Below are 16,034 nucleotides of genomic sequence, written 5' to 3'. Positions count from 1 at the left end.
TAAAGTATACCATAGGAGTTGGTGTAGCCAGTGGGGGGAAAAAAAAAACCAAAAAAACCTACCCAGCTCTCAAGGTTTTTGTTTCTAACTAGAGGCCACCTGTGCCTTCAAGAGCTGTTTAGGAGCCTCTGTGTCCTTCTCAGGATCAATTTGAGGACTTCTGGATCCCTGGAAGATTCTCCTGCCCTCAGTCTGCATCTGAGTTCCGGGCCTTCCCTCCACCGTTATTAAGGGCTGTTTTGTGTTCTTTTGTGACATGGTCAGTCAGGTGCAGCCACAAGGGGAGGCACAGGACAGGCTCAGGAAAACAAAGTTTGTTATGCTCACAGGTCCTAGAGGCAGGGGGCAGGCACACCATGCAGGGTCACAGGGCGAAGACCCCGAGTGGTCAGCAGGCAGAAGACAAGAGCAAGGGAAAGCATTAGGCCACTACCTTAATTGGGGTTTCCGTGGGAAAGGCAAGGCAGGGCAGGGTAACCTTGTAACAGCACCTGGGAATTTTTCCACCCTGAGTGGGGTATTGCTTATGGCCTCCCATCCCACTTCATGTCATCCTTTCTGTATTTAAACTTGGCCACTTTCAGCTCTTCATAAATTATTCAGAGCTCTTTGGTTTCGGGTGACATAAACCCATCTTGAATTACAAGCTAATGAGAATACTGGAGCATTAAACATAATTGAAAGAAAAGCTAATCATGTAAACCTTAGGAAAAGGTGCAGTTCAGGAGTAGTAGGAACAGGTTCTCTCCTGGCAGGTGGTTTCTTCCACTAGGCAGGAAGCACGGCAGCTCCAGAGCCTCCTCATCCCCAGCTTCAGTTGCCTAATGTGTACTGACCCACGTCCTCCCCCTTCCCAAATTCAACAGCCCAGGCCCAGCAGACTCTGTTGCTCATTTCGAACCAGTCAAGTCAGGTCAGAGAGGCAGGGTCTGTGGCAGCGTGGGTGGAGTAGGGCGGAAGGAGTTCCTGTAAGAAGGTGTTTGCTGTTCCCAGAAGACAGGAGGGTGCTGGGCAAATAAAAACAAAGGAGTCTGTGACAAGCCTGAAAGTCTATCAGGAGAAAGAGGGATTAAATAATTTAAGTGATAAGAGTAGGTCGAAAAACAATCGGCATAATATGCTTTAAAAAAATTATATATTCAGTAAACCTTTCCTAACCGACTTTCCCTTAATAGCTTCTCCCTGTTAACCAGCTCTGCACTCCCGTGCTAAACTAGGAGAGGGTGCGGGGTACTTCCAGCTGGCAGGCTGGTTTCCGGGACATCAGCACACTTCTGCTCCCACCAGTTGAGGCTTAGGCTTCCCGAGTCATTTGCGTTTCTTGCCAAACCTGGGAATGCCAGATGGACTTGTTATTGTAATTACACAATTTAATTAAATATCGCCTAAATGAAAGACAAAAAATGAAAGTTATCTCTATGAAAATCAAATTTATTCAAAAAGATTTGGTGACTGCAGGTGGCTAGAAGCAGTGGCTCTTTGCAATGGGGACAGGGCTTTTATCTTTTATTAAGTTTGACCCCTTATCTTCAAACTCTAGCTCCACTGCTTACTAGCTGTAACCTTGGATAAGTTGCAGAATTATCCCAAGCATTGTCCCTTTATTGTAAAATGGAAATAACAGCCTTGTTTGGGCACTGTTAAGATTAAGTAAGATAATGTATTTAAAGCACTTTGCACAGTTCCTAGCACACAGCAGGCACTCAATAATGCTATGTCATTATCATCATCATTAACATCATCATAATCATCATCATTAACAATCACAACTTAAAGTGAGACACGTTTATTGTTTTGCGCTAGTCTTGTGTTAAATGAAGTTATTTCCATTAAAGAGTTTAATAAATTTGTTTCTTTTAATAAAAATTAGAAGTGACTGATCATAGAGGAAAATCATTTTTTTATCACATCAGTCCCTGAAAACCTACATTATTTTTTTGTGTGAAAGGACACCTCCAGAAAGTTCTAGAGCTAAGCGAAACCTGGTTTATTAAATTGAGCCTGTAATGCCTCCTTCTTCCCTAGTATGTTTGGCTTTTGTAAAAATAAAAAAGCCAAGGCTATGAATAAGGGGAGATAATTGGAAAGTCCCCAGTTAGCTTAAGGGCCTCTCAGTGTAACAAAACCTGCACTGACTCTATTCATAGCTTTGCTCCCTGGACCAACGATCTAGAAGTTGGTACATTCTTTTCATTTGTGTCTCTCACAGAGGGCAGTAAAATTTAGCTCTAATTATATTTAGGGCATCTGGATTCTAGTCAGCATTTTCTGGCTCTGTTTTAGAACCTAAAGTCTGCGGCCTATTCCTAATGTGGAAAATGGAATAATCCCCCAGGCACGAGAAGAACTCCAACATTCAGGCTGCTGTTACTATGGCAAGAAGCTGTACAGACATCACAAGACTTGTTATACAGGGAAACATGATTACAGTGGATTAGAGAAACTTGCCAGGGGCTTGAAGGATTTATTACTTTTTTGAATTCTGAATGAGACATAAATATGTTTTTCCCTTTTTAATTTTGGACCCCATACGGAGAAGGTGAGAAAATTCTTCAGCAAATTCTAGAACGCTTACTGCTAAAGATCGGTTGGGTTTTGTGTCCACGTCATATTGCAAAGGGCATGAATACTTGCTTGGCAGAAACACAAAACAGTCACTCATTTCTGTCTGCACTGCCAAGTTAGTTACTGCCTTGTCTCCCGGTGGGAGGAAAATGTAACTCCTTGGGGAGTCTTCTGGAAGGCAGCGTGGCGTAATGGAAAAAGCGGTGTGCTCAGAGGCATGAAGCCTGAACTGCAGCTTCCGTGCTCATAAGCTCTGTGATTTTGAACAGGTTACTTAAATTCTCTGAGCTTTAGTGGTCTTTTCTGAAATACAGGGACAGTAATTCTCATTTCAGAGGGCGTATTAAAGATCGAAGTGCCTGTACGTCAAATGTCAGATATAGAAACTCAAATAGTAGTTGCATGAAACTTTTTGATGCATTAGCATCAACATGGCAGCTTTACTCGTTTGGAGTTCATAGATCTCATAAATTTGCTGATATTCTAAAGGGAAGGACTCTTGAAGTGATGGTGGTCTGTTACCCTATCTGTTCTACAGATTCTTTGGTTTCTCTGGAAGCTGAAGAGATCGTGTCAGGGAGTGGTTATGAGCAACTTTGGAATCAGACAGACTTGAGTTTAAATTCACTACTTATTAGCTATGAGGTCTTGAACAACTCACCTAACCTGTTGTACTCAGTTTCCTCATCTGTAAAATGGACATAAAATAGTATCTCACCCATTTTTTTATTTCTTTATCCTCCTTTATTTCCCGTGTGGTACTTATCAGTATTTGAAATTATTTATTTGTGTTTATGTTCTGTCTCCCATTCAGCCGCACTCAAGTACAATCCCCAAAGGGCAAAGACTTGATATGTCTTGTTTATCTCTTTGTATGTCTACCTAAGATTGTGACTGGTACATTATTGTTACTTACTCTTTTTACTTTTGACCTCTTTTATGCTAATAAAATACAGAATTGAAAAAAAAAATCCCTCCCCCAGTGTCATGGCTATATTTATATACAGTAGCTGAGTTAGAAACTGGGCAGAGATGCTTTGTGTTTGGAAATACCGGTGTTCTTACAGTTGAGTTTCTATTTCCTAAAGATGCTTACTCAGCCTTTGATGGCACAGTTTGACTTGTGACATCAGAAGATTGACACGCAGAAGCCTGACTCAGGAAATCAGCTAGGAAAGAGCGTGACTTTCAGCCCTGCTCACTCTTTGAGGTACGGCTGGACAAGGCTCAAACAGGTCTTGGATTTCAGTTTATCTAGGAAGGTATTTAGCAAATTATTTTTAACCATTTGGATTTGGTACAAATCACCCAAGGAATCTGCAGTCTGTGCATAAGTGAAGAATGAGAATGGAAAGAGTGAGTGGAGCCGAGCGGGCGAGCACAGGCTTTCCTGCCACTTCCCTGGAGGAACTGCGGCCTCTCCAGTGCGCTCCCGCCCCGTGACCCCCGTGCACCCTCTTTGACTTTTATTTACTTAGCGCCTTAGAAATCCCTAAGATTCCATGGGTTTCCACAGCCTCTGGGAGTTAGGCATTGGGCTACTTAGGACAGAATGCTTGGGCTCTGAATTTCACATCAGGCATCATCCCTGCCTCTCCCCACAAAGGTGGCATTCATGGTAGTGAGCTGTGGCATAGAAGATTGAGCCCTGGGAAGAGGAACTCTTGACCTTACCTCATTCTCTTCAAGCTCTGTGACCTGTTCCTCTAAATCCCTGTGGGACCACAGGTGGGCTCAGAGGCTTGAGGTAGGTATGGTTCCTGAACACCCAGGGACGATATGCAAAATATCACGTCTGTGAATCATGGGCGGCCAGTGGAGGCTTGCTTTCGTCAAACTGTCCATTGTTAATAGATACCATCTTTGGCCTAAAATAGGTTTAGAACCACGACCCTAAGTGGACCTAATGTATCTTTGTAATGTTTGCAGACTCTGCAGATTGGCCCCTGGCACTCCAGGCTCTGTGTGGGCGGGTTGAAGATAGAGATGCTGAAGCAGTGTACATCTGCCCAGTCGTGTTGGGGTTTTGCATTATGGCTCTCACATCTTTTCTTGAGTTTGCTCATGTGCACAATTAAGCCAGTCACATGGGGAGCCAAATCCTGACTTGTCAGCAGGAGATGGCTCTGTTGAGGAGGGTAGCAGGAAATTCTATAAACAAGACATAGCTGTAGATCTGGCTTTAAGGATAAAATAAAAGCACACCACCAACAGACCTATGTATTAGTGCACTGATTTTTTTTCTTCCTTCAGTCACAAAGTATCCCCAGCGATTTCAATACTCTTGGTGAAGTAATGATACACTTGGCCTCTCACCTAAGGAAGGGCAGGAGGAGACCTGCATGGCCACAGTCAGGAGTATTGATGTTCTTCTCATCTATGCCCGTTCACTGCAGCGCGGCCTGATGACTTGCAGGCACTAGAGCTCTCATGGGGCAGATGAGAAGGGCTGCTCGTCTTCTTTACAACTCCACGACAAAATGCATGGGTTGTGCAGATGTACTGCATAGCCATGCCCGTCACTAGGTCTTATTTTATGGGTAGGTCTTATTTTTGGGGAAACATGGTAGTCATTGTTGGCTGACATATCATTTTGTAGTATGTGACTATCTTTAGTGTTTATCCAAGCTCTGTGCAGAGTGCTCTACAAAATTTGTGATATTTAACCCTTGTCCTGAAGTAAATGCCAGCATTCCCATTTTACAGATGAGGAAGTTGAGGCTCAGAGAAGTGTAGTCAGTAAACAAATCTAAAAAAAGTGTAGGCTGACACTCATGGAGGGCCAGTGAGGCCACCATAGAGGCCTTCCCTGAAGGGCACAGGGAGTTGAGCCGAGTTGTGAGGGTGGGAAGATGAAGCCTGCGGAGAGAACATTTGGGATGGAGAAGCTGAGACTCCACCTCTGTCCAAGGAAAGCACAGGCGTTTACCACCTTCTTGCCACATCACCCTCATTCAGTCTTTCTCCTTTGCGATACAGATAATCCCCTTGACCAGAATTCTCCCCGAGTCATCTGCATGGGATTAATTTTTGCTGTTTTTCAGGTTAGAATTGCAGGTTCTTGCCTCCGAGTCTGGCTTTTCTCCGTCAAACTCCACACAACTGTCCCCCACTGACTTGAGCAGAACCCTGCCCTTAGTCTCTGTCCCCTCTAGTCTGCCTGCCACAGTGGCTGCCAGACTTCCCTTTCTGAAGTGCACACCTGAATATGTCACTCAGGGGTTTCCAAAGGCTAGCCAACCATTGCTTTAGGGTAAGATCACTGCCTTGGCATGGCAGCCACAGACAGCTCTTACTGCCTGGCCCCAGCTACCTCTCCAAACAGCAGTCCTGGCCACCCCGGACTTCGCACACTTCTCGCCCGTCCCTTTGTCCTTCTTATCTCTATCTGGAAAATGCCTGCTCGGCCTTCAAGCCTCCATCCTTTCTAGAAGTTCCCCTGTGTCCCTTCTCACACTTGTCACCTGCATCATCATTTGTGAGCTCCTTGAGGATACAGACTTTGTTTTACTCATCTTTGTTCCTCGGTGCCTAGCATAACATCTGGCACTGAGAACATTTTTGAATGAATAATGAACATTTGAGTCTTTGGGCAGGTGAAGATGGAGGATCAGGGACATAATACATAGAAAGTTTTCTTCTGTCTGCAGTAGCTTCATAATGTAGTTACATCTTCATTTGTATTCCACAGATGTTGGTCACATGGTGTGAGGAATGTAGGTGGTTCTCCTGCATCTCACATATTCCAACTCTTCCTTTTTGTTTTCTTTAGAGAACTCAGAAAACTATACTTCATGGATTATCTTTTTATTTTTTACATTTATTTATTTATTTACAGAGACAGAGTCTCTGTCACCCAGGCTAGAATACAGTGGTATTGTCATAGCTCACTGTAACCTCAAACTCCTCGACTCGAATGATCCTCCCGGCTCAGTCTCCCAAGTTGCTGGGACTACAGGTGCATGCCACCCCACCTGGATAATTAAAAAATTGTTTTTAGAGACTGGTTCTTGCCCTGATGCCCAGGTTGGTTTCAAACTCCTAGCCTCACGTGATCCCCCTACCTTGGCCTCCTGGTGGGATTATGGGTATGAGCCGCCATGTCTGACCAGGATTGCTGGTTTAGATAACTACTTTAGGATTAAACGCTACAAGATTATCGTATTAGTCAAACTCTTTTGGTTTTAAGTTAGACACTAACTCAAACAGATTTAAGGAAACATAGGAATGTATTTTGTTCATGAACCTGAAAAATTCATGGATAGTTCTAGTATAGTCACCACTAGATCCAAGTGTTCAAAAATGTCAACAGTGAACTTTCCAAGTCCCCATCTTGATGACTCCCCCCTGCATTGCTTCCTTCCTTGGCTGGCTCTTGCCTCACGATGGCAAGATTGCAGCTGGTAGCTCGAGGTTTACATCCCCAAGCTCAGCAGCTCGTGCGCAGCGGCACTAGCTAATATCCTGCTGTTCTGTTTACTGTGCTGTGAACTTATAGGTCCTCTACTGACCTGATCACTATGATGGGGATGGGGTAACTCTGACCCTCCTTGTCAGATCTGGGATATGTTTTTATCTCTAGAGGTAATAGGGTACGATAGCCCCGCCTAAGTCACATGACCTGAGAGCCAGCCAGAAACTGGTGACAAACTGGAAAACTCATGTGGTTATCAAAGTTCTGAGCACAAACACAGCAGACGTGCACATGGTTCTCTCTCTTTCCTTTTTGTTGCTAGTATTTCTCTTATTCCCTAGAGCTAAATGGTGTAATAGACCCCAAGCAGGTCGCTTTCGGTGTCCTTTTTCTGTAAACACACACACACACTAGATTTTTAAAAATAGTTAAACTGCTTTTTTTGACTGACTTTTTACCTCAGCCTTTGCAATTGGTCTGACAGCTCCGGTGTTTGTGCTGGAGCCAGTGAATGCCATGTGGGCTGATTTGCACACAAGTTTTTCATGATTGCGTTTCTCAATAAAAATCAAGGAATACTTAAATTCCCAGCAGTTTTCAAACTAGAATCTTGTCCTGAGTTCTCTGATACTATATGGATTTAAAGTAAATTCAATTTTCAGGACCATACTTTCCCTTAACTTTCTTTTTGTAATTAACCAATGACTTCTGATATTCAGTGACTGCTCCTGCTACCCTGTAACTTGCTGATATTTGGTCCTGACTGCTACTTGTCACTACGAACAAGCCATAAAATACCAATATCTGCAACTCCTTCTTGTATGGGGAGTAATGATAAAATGTTATAGTGTTTTGGGCCTTGTTTTATTTCTTCCAGGCAACAGTTTGGGTTCTCTTGCCACTGTTAGCATACTTCTTTCCCAGCATGCTTTCCCGTCCAATTTGGCAGCTACATGGTGTTTTCCTTCCCAGGAAGGATATTGTAATTTATTGAGTACCTATTTTCTGTTAAGTACATTGACAAGTCTTTTCTGCAAATCATATCATTTATTTTTCTTAGCATCCTTTTGTGGAGTGGGTATCATTATCCCCACTTAAAAGATGTGAAAATTGGCCAGGCGCAGTGACTCACGCCTATAATCCTAGCACTGTGGGAGGCTAAGGCAGGCAGATTGCTCAAGGTCAGGAGTTCAAGACCAGCCTGAGCAAAGAGTAAGACCCCATCTCTACTAAAAATAGAAAGAAATTAATTGGCCAACTAAAAATATATTTAAAAAAATGAGCTGGGCATGGTGGTGCACGCCTTAGTCCCAGCTACTCAGGAAGCTGAGGCAGAAGGATTGCTTGAGCCCAGGAGTTTGAGGTTGCTGTGAGCTAGGCTGAGGCCATGGCACTGTAGCCCAGACAACAGAGTGAGATTCTGTCTCAAAAAAAAAGACATGAAAATTAAGACTAAGGATAAATATTAATAATTTTCCAAAAGCATTTTTAATAGAATGGATGGGAAAATCTTGGGATTTAATTTTGAGTCTGCTAAACTTGAAAGGCCATTCTCCAAGATTAGGCTAGAAGCTTTAAGATGCTGGGAAAGTATGAGATCCAGTTTCTAGCCTAAAGTGAAAGGGCAAAGACTAACACATTGAAACAATGAGAGTGAATTTAAGACAAGTTCATTTCTAAGTGCTGTGTGTGACATATAATTTATGGTGCTATTCAAGTTCAGAAAACAGTGAATTCTGCCTCCAAATTCTACTCTACTTCTATCTGAACATGACTGGGAATATATATAAATATTAAATCAAGAACTTATTTTAAGTGTAACCCTGGTACCAGTTTCATGATATTCCAAGTCACTGTTTTGTTCACTGTGCTGCAAATTTAGACATTTGAGTCTCCTTAGACTTCGCTGAACCCCAAACATTGGTGAACCCTGCATATCTTTGAATATGTCAACTCTCATGTCCCTTGCTTTTTAGATCCCATGAATTCCTTGATAAGCACAGATCACAGATGTGTACCCTTCATTGTATATCTGATTTGGCAAGACACAATGGCCAAGGGAAGATGTTAATCTGCGCCCTGGATATATGCTACTTGGTTGAATTCAGTTCAGTTCAGCTGAGGCTTGCCATATGTGCAATAGGCCAAGTGCCCCCAAATGGCAGCCAGCATGCAGGGCATGTGGGGGTTACATCCTGTTTACCCGGGGTCTACTATATGCACGGCACTCTTCTAAGCACTGGGGACACAGTGGTCAAGACAGACAAGGCAAGGTCTCTGGTTTCATGGAGCTTACATTCTAGTTCCATAAAAGAGTGAAAAAACACTTTCAGCTAGTGACATGCACAGTGATGAAAATAAAACAGGATTTCAGGGTGGAATGAATTGGTGTGGAGGGTAGAGGAGTCAAGAGCAGAGGGCAGGAGCTAATTTAAACTGGCAGGCCAGCGAAGGTCCTTCTGAGAAGATGGCTTCTGAGCCGCACCCTGAATGCAGGCAGAGAAGGGAGCCAGACATGTGAGGAGCTGGAGCGAGAGCCTTCTAGGCAGAGCAGTCATCCTGTGTACAGGCCTAAGAAAGGGAACGAACTTGGTCAGTTTAAGGCTGGGCAGGAGGACATAGCCAGCATGGTGAGAGCATGGTGAATTAGAGGGAGAGTGGTAGGAAGCAAATCTGAAGACAGGGTGAAGTGACATGGGGTCTCACAGGCCATGGGACCAAGTTTGTGTTGTGTTTTAAGCAGAAGAATGACAGAGAATGATTTACATTTGAAAAAACATCTTGGCTGCCATGTGGGGAATGGATTGAGGTGTAGAGGGGTAGAAACAAGGCTTCACCTCATTTTGAGGTGAATGTTTGAGCAAGGTAGGTTATATTGTCATTGTTATTGATATCGTATACCTCAGTGGTTCCCAACCTTTTTGGTACCAGAGACCGGTTTCACGAAAGACAATTTTCCCACAGATGGGGGTTAGGGGAGAGGAGAGGAGCTCAGGCGGCCATGCCAGCAATGGGAGCGGCTGTGAACACAGGTAAAGCTTCACTCGCTGGACTGCCGCTCACTCCTGCTGTGCGGCCTGGTTCCTAAGTTTCAGGGCAGCCAATTTTTCCACAGACCTGGGGAGGGGTATGCGGCCCGGAGGCTGGGGACTGTAGGTATACCTGGCCAAGGAATTTGGATCTTCTTTCTCCCAAAGCTAAAGATCTGTGACGATCATAGCTCCCATCTATTGAACGCTTACCATGTGCCAGTCGTGGTTTTACGTGCATTCCCTCATCAAGTTCTTACAAAAACCGCATCAGGAAGAATCAGGATGCACATGCAGGCCGTGGGCTTTGGCGCTGACTTTGTGGTCAAAGAAGAGCCTGCGCTGGGAGGACATATCCAAGGACAGCTTGGCTGTGTGCAAACTACTGTGGGAAAGGGTTTGGGAGAGACTTAGATGAAAGGGGAGCAGAAGCTGCCCTGGCAGTCTATAGACCAGAGAGTTGGGCAGGTACCCTGCTAACTCTGAACAGAAAGTGGCAGCCTCCTGAAGGAGAATTTGTTGATGCTCTTTAATGTCCCAGTGTCAGAATTGAATTCCTACACTTTCTACTAGGTCAGTTTTGTGCTAAAATGGTCTTGGAACATCTGTCTTTGCCTGGCGGTGTCCTCTACCCTAGGTAGGCAGGTGGCATTGTTTCCTAACTTTAGTTCATGTGTCTGTTTGTCTCTCTCTCCCTCTCCCCCCGACCCACACACACCCACCCTTCCCATCCCAAAATCTGGGCATTCCGGCGTTTCTCCAGAGTGCCAGGGTAGCTTGTTCTGTCCTAAATGTTCACCTTGGGGGTGTGGTTTTGTCTCCCCCAGGTGCTAAGGGTTTTTTCACGGCCTCAAGATATCATCTCGACTTCCCAGGACTCAGGTGTTTATGTGTGCACAGAAACCACACTGCAAAGTTAGGATCAGGTCCTGCTCCCTTGTACCCCAAGGTATAGAGAAAGCTAGAGCCCAAATCTGGTATCACCTAAAAGAACAGATTTTGTTTTGGATTTGGCTTTTCTCCTTCTTCCTTCTCAGAGGAAGACTTCTTCCACAGTAAGAAGACTTACTATGTTGCTGTTAGTTTTCTCCCAGCATTCACTCTAGCAAGTTCTGGAGGCTCTGGTGTCTGTTGTTGGCCAGGCTGCATATCAGTTTGTAGAAAATGGGTGTAATTCTAAGGAATTGATGTTTTCATTTGTTAGCCAAATACCTCAGATCAGCAGTGGCTGGTTAGCTGCCAGTTGATCTGAGTTTTACATGGTTTTTTGTTTTTTCCCTTAGATGAGAACTACTGTGTGCTAAAGCTGAGGTGAAACCATTTCAGTTAGTGTGTTAAAATATAATTACACCTCTCAGAGATACAGTCCCGGCCTAGCAAAATGAGAGCAAAAGCTAAATAGGGTCAGTAGAAGGAGAATGAGTACTGGTACAAGGTAGATGGAATCGTAACTCACTTTATTTTCAATGATGTTATACAAATTAAATAAAATCCTATTCCCATTTATTTTATTTTAGCTGAATATTCTTATCCAAAATGAAAATCAGATGTTTTTCTTCTTTTTCATTTTTTTTCAAAGCAAATGGTTACAAACACTTACTTAATATAATTTACTGGTGCTTTTTTCTGAAAGAACGTTTATGTTACTTTCTTTTATGCATGCACTAACTTTTGATCAAAACACAACTCCACTCTCTTGTTTAATGTTGAGCATCTGGATTAAAGCCTTCTTTTAATCTTAAATACAGATTATGGCTCTCTTTTCCTTTAAGCAAACCGCCATAAAACCTTGGCACCTTTCCAGTTTTCTTCATTAAAGCTCTCTTTATTACAGTGTTTTCGGATGGCAGTCATTAAATGATTGTTATGTACAATGGGCACTTGATTATAATTATTTAACTGGCAATCAGTTATTGCAGCAATTTGGTGGTATAATTAAAAGGGAGCATGTTTGTACCTGCCAGCATCTTTGAGATCTTCAGCTCTGGATGAAGGGGGAGAAGCAGAACATAAACATATGGATGGAAGAATCAAGCACATCTGTGAATGGAAGCTTTCCTTTTATTCCTCTCTAATCTGGTTCTCAGCCTCTTTGTTCTGTAAGGTAGATGAACAATGGTGATAAAATAAGATGTAGATAAGAATTTTTGTGACAAACTCCCAAATCAATAAATACATTCAGTAATGACTGTCAGTTTCTCCATGGGCTGAGAAATGCTAAATGGTTAGAGGTATATTTTTATAATTCTGCTTTAAAAAAAAAAAAAAACAAGCATGGGAGTATTTTCCCCCCTCTAATTTATAAATTTCAGCATTTATTTCTTGACATATAAATTGATATGGGATGCCACTAACAAAAAGTTGCTATGGAAGATAAGTGGCATTCATTGGCACACATCTGGAAAGCCATTAATCACTAAAGAAGTCAGCAACAGTATGGTTCTCAAGTTAGGGTGAGCCCCTTGCGTTCCTCAGAACTCTTTTAGTTGTAAATGACACATTTTCACCAACCCAAGCAAAGAGAGAACTTCTTGGTTTATGTAGCTGGAATGTTACTGGAACTGCTCATAGGATTAAAGGAAGAGCTGCGGGAACCAGGGCTCAGGGCTAGGAACTGGGATTCAGCACCTCCTAGATTCATTCTATGCCCATCTCCCAGCTGAGCTTGCCTTTGTCTTCATTCTGAGGATAGGCAGGAAACATGGCCAAGGTCCCTGTCTTCCTTGCTTAGCAACTCCGGTGGAAAGAAAGCAACATCTGATCTTCTATGTTTTGTAAATTAGTCTCAGGAAAGGACTCTGATTGGCCCTACTTGGGTCATATACTCACCTCTGGATGGTATGATTATGGGGCAAGGAAGCTAGAGTCCTGTGGTTGACAGTCCTAAGAAAACACAATGATTATTTTCAAAAATGAATATGTAAATCTCAAGTATCCATACTTAAAAAAAAACCTCTCTAAATGTTTTCCCAAAATGGATATCCATCTTTCTTGTAGAAACATTCCATCTTGTAAGACTGAGGCATGAAAGTATCCATCTGAATTTCAAACAATTGCGTAATTTTACCTGCAGTCACTTCTTGAGCCTCAAACACTCCTTAATAGTGTGGCGTAAGGGCAGGGGCATTTAGACCCTAAGATGAGACAGGCACAAATTAAAGAAGCCTGCTATGACAATGTGGCCGCCATAGCTGCGTTACCATCAAGGGACTCCAAATCTAGGGTTCAAGGGAGCACAGTTTTCAACCATTCCCTCAGAATAGTAATGTACTTACAGCAGTTTTGGATAATCAAATTCTCTGTTTCTGTGTTGGTTCTGTATTAGAATCTGCAAATGCAAAGGCAAAACAGTCTACAAAGGAACAGACTTAAATAGCAGCCTTAAAAGTAAAGGAAACCAATTGAAAATTTAAAAGGAAAATGCCCCCTCCACCCCAAACATGATCTAATCATTGTTCCTTAAGAGGAGATTATGAATCATCCTATTTATCGAGCAAATAAGGAGGACAATTGAAATGTGCATGCTCAAACTTGAATAAAAATAAAGTAATTCTTAATTTCCTGCTTCTCTTATTGATGCACATTTATTATTTGACAAGTATTTATGTGTACAACTGAAATATTTAAGCTCTGGGTAACTTAAGTGACTAATAGAATACTACCTGAACACACAGGGAGAAATAAGCTGCTCCGAATATGTGCATGTATATTCACACACACATGCACAATTTTTTAGTTTGTGGATATTGGCCACTGTTCGAAGAGTTTCTTGGGAATCGAATCTTCTCAATGGCAAGCTCCAGCATTGCCTTTGCCAGCAGTTTATTTCATATGGACTTGAAGCCAATTTTCTTTTCACATATGTGAAATAGCAGTTTGGCACAGAGCAAATAGAACAGTGACTCCACAGAAGACTGATGCTTTTCAAAAAGTGAAATGGGCAGGTTCAGAACTAATTTTTTCTTTAGGTGAGTTGAGTTTAAATTAAATGTTGCAAGAGATTACCATATTTGTGTGAATCTCAAGAAGTCAAAGGCCATGGCAATAAAGTGTTTTCATTTTATAGCATTTTTCTTGGAAAGGCCGCACACCATATGATAGCAGAGTACTCAAGACCCAGAGCCTGGTGCCAGCACAAAACTCAAACATCATAAAGTTACTTCCAAAGCCCAGATATTTATCGATCCCTTCTCTTGGAGCAGAACATCTCTCAACTAGTCCAAGTCTGCCAGCTCGGAATCACCTTCCCAGCGTTGAGTTTCAAATGGGAAGCCCACGGTAAGGCATGTTCTCTGAAAAGGAAAGGAAGAGCTATTGAACAGCAACTGTCAAACAAGTCAAAAAAGTCCCCATCGGAGGGGCTTTGGTAAAGAAATCAAGGGATGCCAGCCAGCGGCCCCTTTGGTCACTGTTGTGTGTGTGCACAGTCCCTAGGTCAGTTTCTTAAAACCCAGCTGACCTCTCTCCAACAAATTGCCTGCATCTCGCCCTCTCCGTTTAGGGCTGTGTTCCCTACCAATTATAAAACATGGAAGTGAAGGAGCTATTTGTTCAGGTTTTCCAGGCTTCTGCACTGCCCTGAAATCAGTAAAAAGCCTTATAATTCTTGTTCCCTGGTTCCCCAACTTTGCCTGCAGGGTTCTAGGGAATCCTTTGCCTCCTCTGTAGGCTGGAAATGTATGTAGCAGATCTTTTAAAGCTTTGCTCACCAAGACTTGAAACCCCGGCTCCTCAGTGAATTTCCATAACAAGGTCACTGCCAAGTTACACAGATCTGTCAAGGAAGACTTTCCTGGGAGAGCGCCGAGGGCTGTCCGCAGGGTGACAGCTCAACAAGTAGCCCTGGCTGGCCAGGCTTTCCTCTCTCCCTCCCCCAGCATTAGACTTAACTACCACCTGCTTATACATCTGACGAGAGCAAGAGGTCTCGATCACAACAGATGATCAAAGTTGATGCCAGGAGTGTAAACATGTCATAAATTACTCTTAATTCTTCTCAGCAACGGATGCTATTAGTCTTTAGTTATGGAAAAAATGTACTCCCTTGAATCTGTCTTATTTATATAATAGTTGATCTTCTTGCATGACTATAAATTTGCTTTCTTCACCAAGCGTCTCCTAAGCACATACTTTGTGCAGAGCTGTGTAGGCAGCTGTTCTGGAGAGCAGAAGCGGGAGTCAGTGTGTGAAGGGTGCAGGTCAGCTGCGGTGACACAGCTCTGAGATGGGCGGCGTGGTGGCTGTGCAACAGTGTGGATGTGCTCCGTGCCGCTGAGTGGTACACTTAAAAATGGTTACAATTGTAAAGTTTGTTAGGCATATTTTATTTTATTTTTTTTTTATTTTTGTTTGAAGCAAAGACCTCACTGGCATGTTAGGCATATTTTAGCATGATTAAAAAAATTAGATTTCTTGCACTTTTACTTAGTCAAGGTTAATTGTGTATTTGCTGCAAATTTTAAATTCCACATATATCTCCTAGCAAAATGTAAGTGTATGAAACTTACCACAAGGACCTAGAATTCTACATTTTTTATATTTTACATAGCAGGTGCTGCGATCATTGTTTTTCAGTTTCCTCTTATTATCAGAATATTATATAAGGTCTAATTTAAGGTAACAAATGATTATCCCTTGAAACAGAAGTAAGAACAGAATCTCCACTAACGAATTGTCTAACCCTTTTCTGAGTTGGGCCTTTAACTTAATGTCCATACCACAGTGCCAAAAATGATGAAAGCTTTGTTGAGTTTGGAACAGAGCTTCATCTCCTATCTCGAGGCTTTGTGAAGTGGAAAAGGCCCAGGCTCTGGTTCCTGCCTCTGTCTTTTGAGCAGGGCTATTACTGGGCAGTCATTTAATCTTTGTGGACTACAGTTTCTTCATCTGTAAGATGGGAGTGAAGGCGCCTGCCTTGCAGCGTTCTCAAGCCCAAATGTGGGGACGTTTATGAGCACGCTTAGCACCGTGCTGGGCACCCAGTAGGTGCGAGTCAAAGCCATCTCCCTGCCCTCAAGGCTTGTGCG

At 42.9% G+C, this 16,034-nt stretch overlaps 1 protein-coding gene across 1 annotated transcript in view; it reads left to right on the top strand.

The window, feature by feature from the left end:
- ATG7 (autophagy related 7) overlaps positions 1–16,034 on the top strand; it is a 256,593-nt gene that overhangs the window by 175,415 nt on the left and 65,144 nt on the right. The window lies entirely within an intron of this gene.

This window comes from Microcebus murinus, chromosome 21 (assembly GCF_040939455.1).
Source record: "Microcebus murinus isolate Inina chromosome 21, M.murinus_Inina_mat1.0, whole genome shotgun sequence".
Lineage (NCBI taxonomy): Eukaryota > Metazoa > Chordata > Mammalia > Primates > Cheirogaleidae > Microcebus > Microcebus murinus.
Note: the sequence above shows the minus strand (reverse complement) of the source record. Positions and strands in the feature narration are given on the sequence as shown.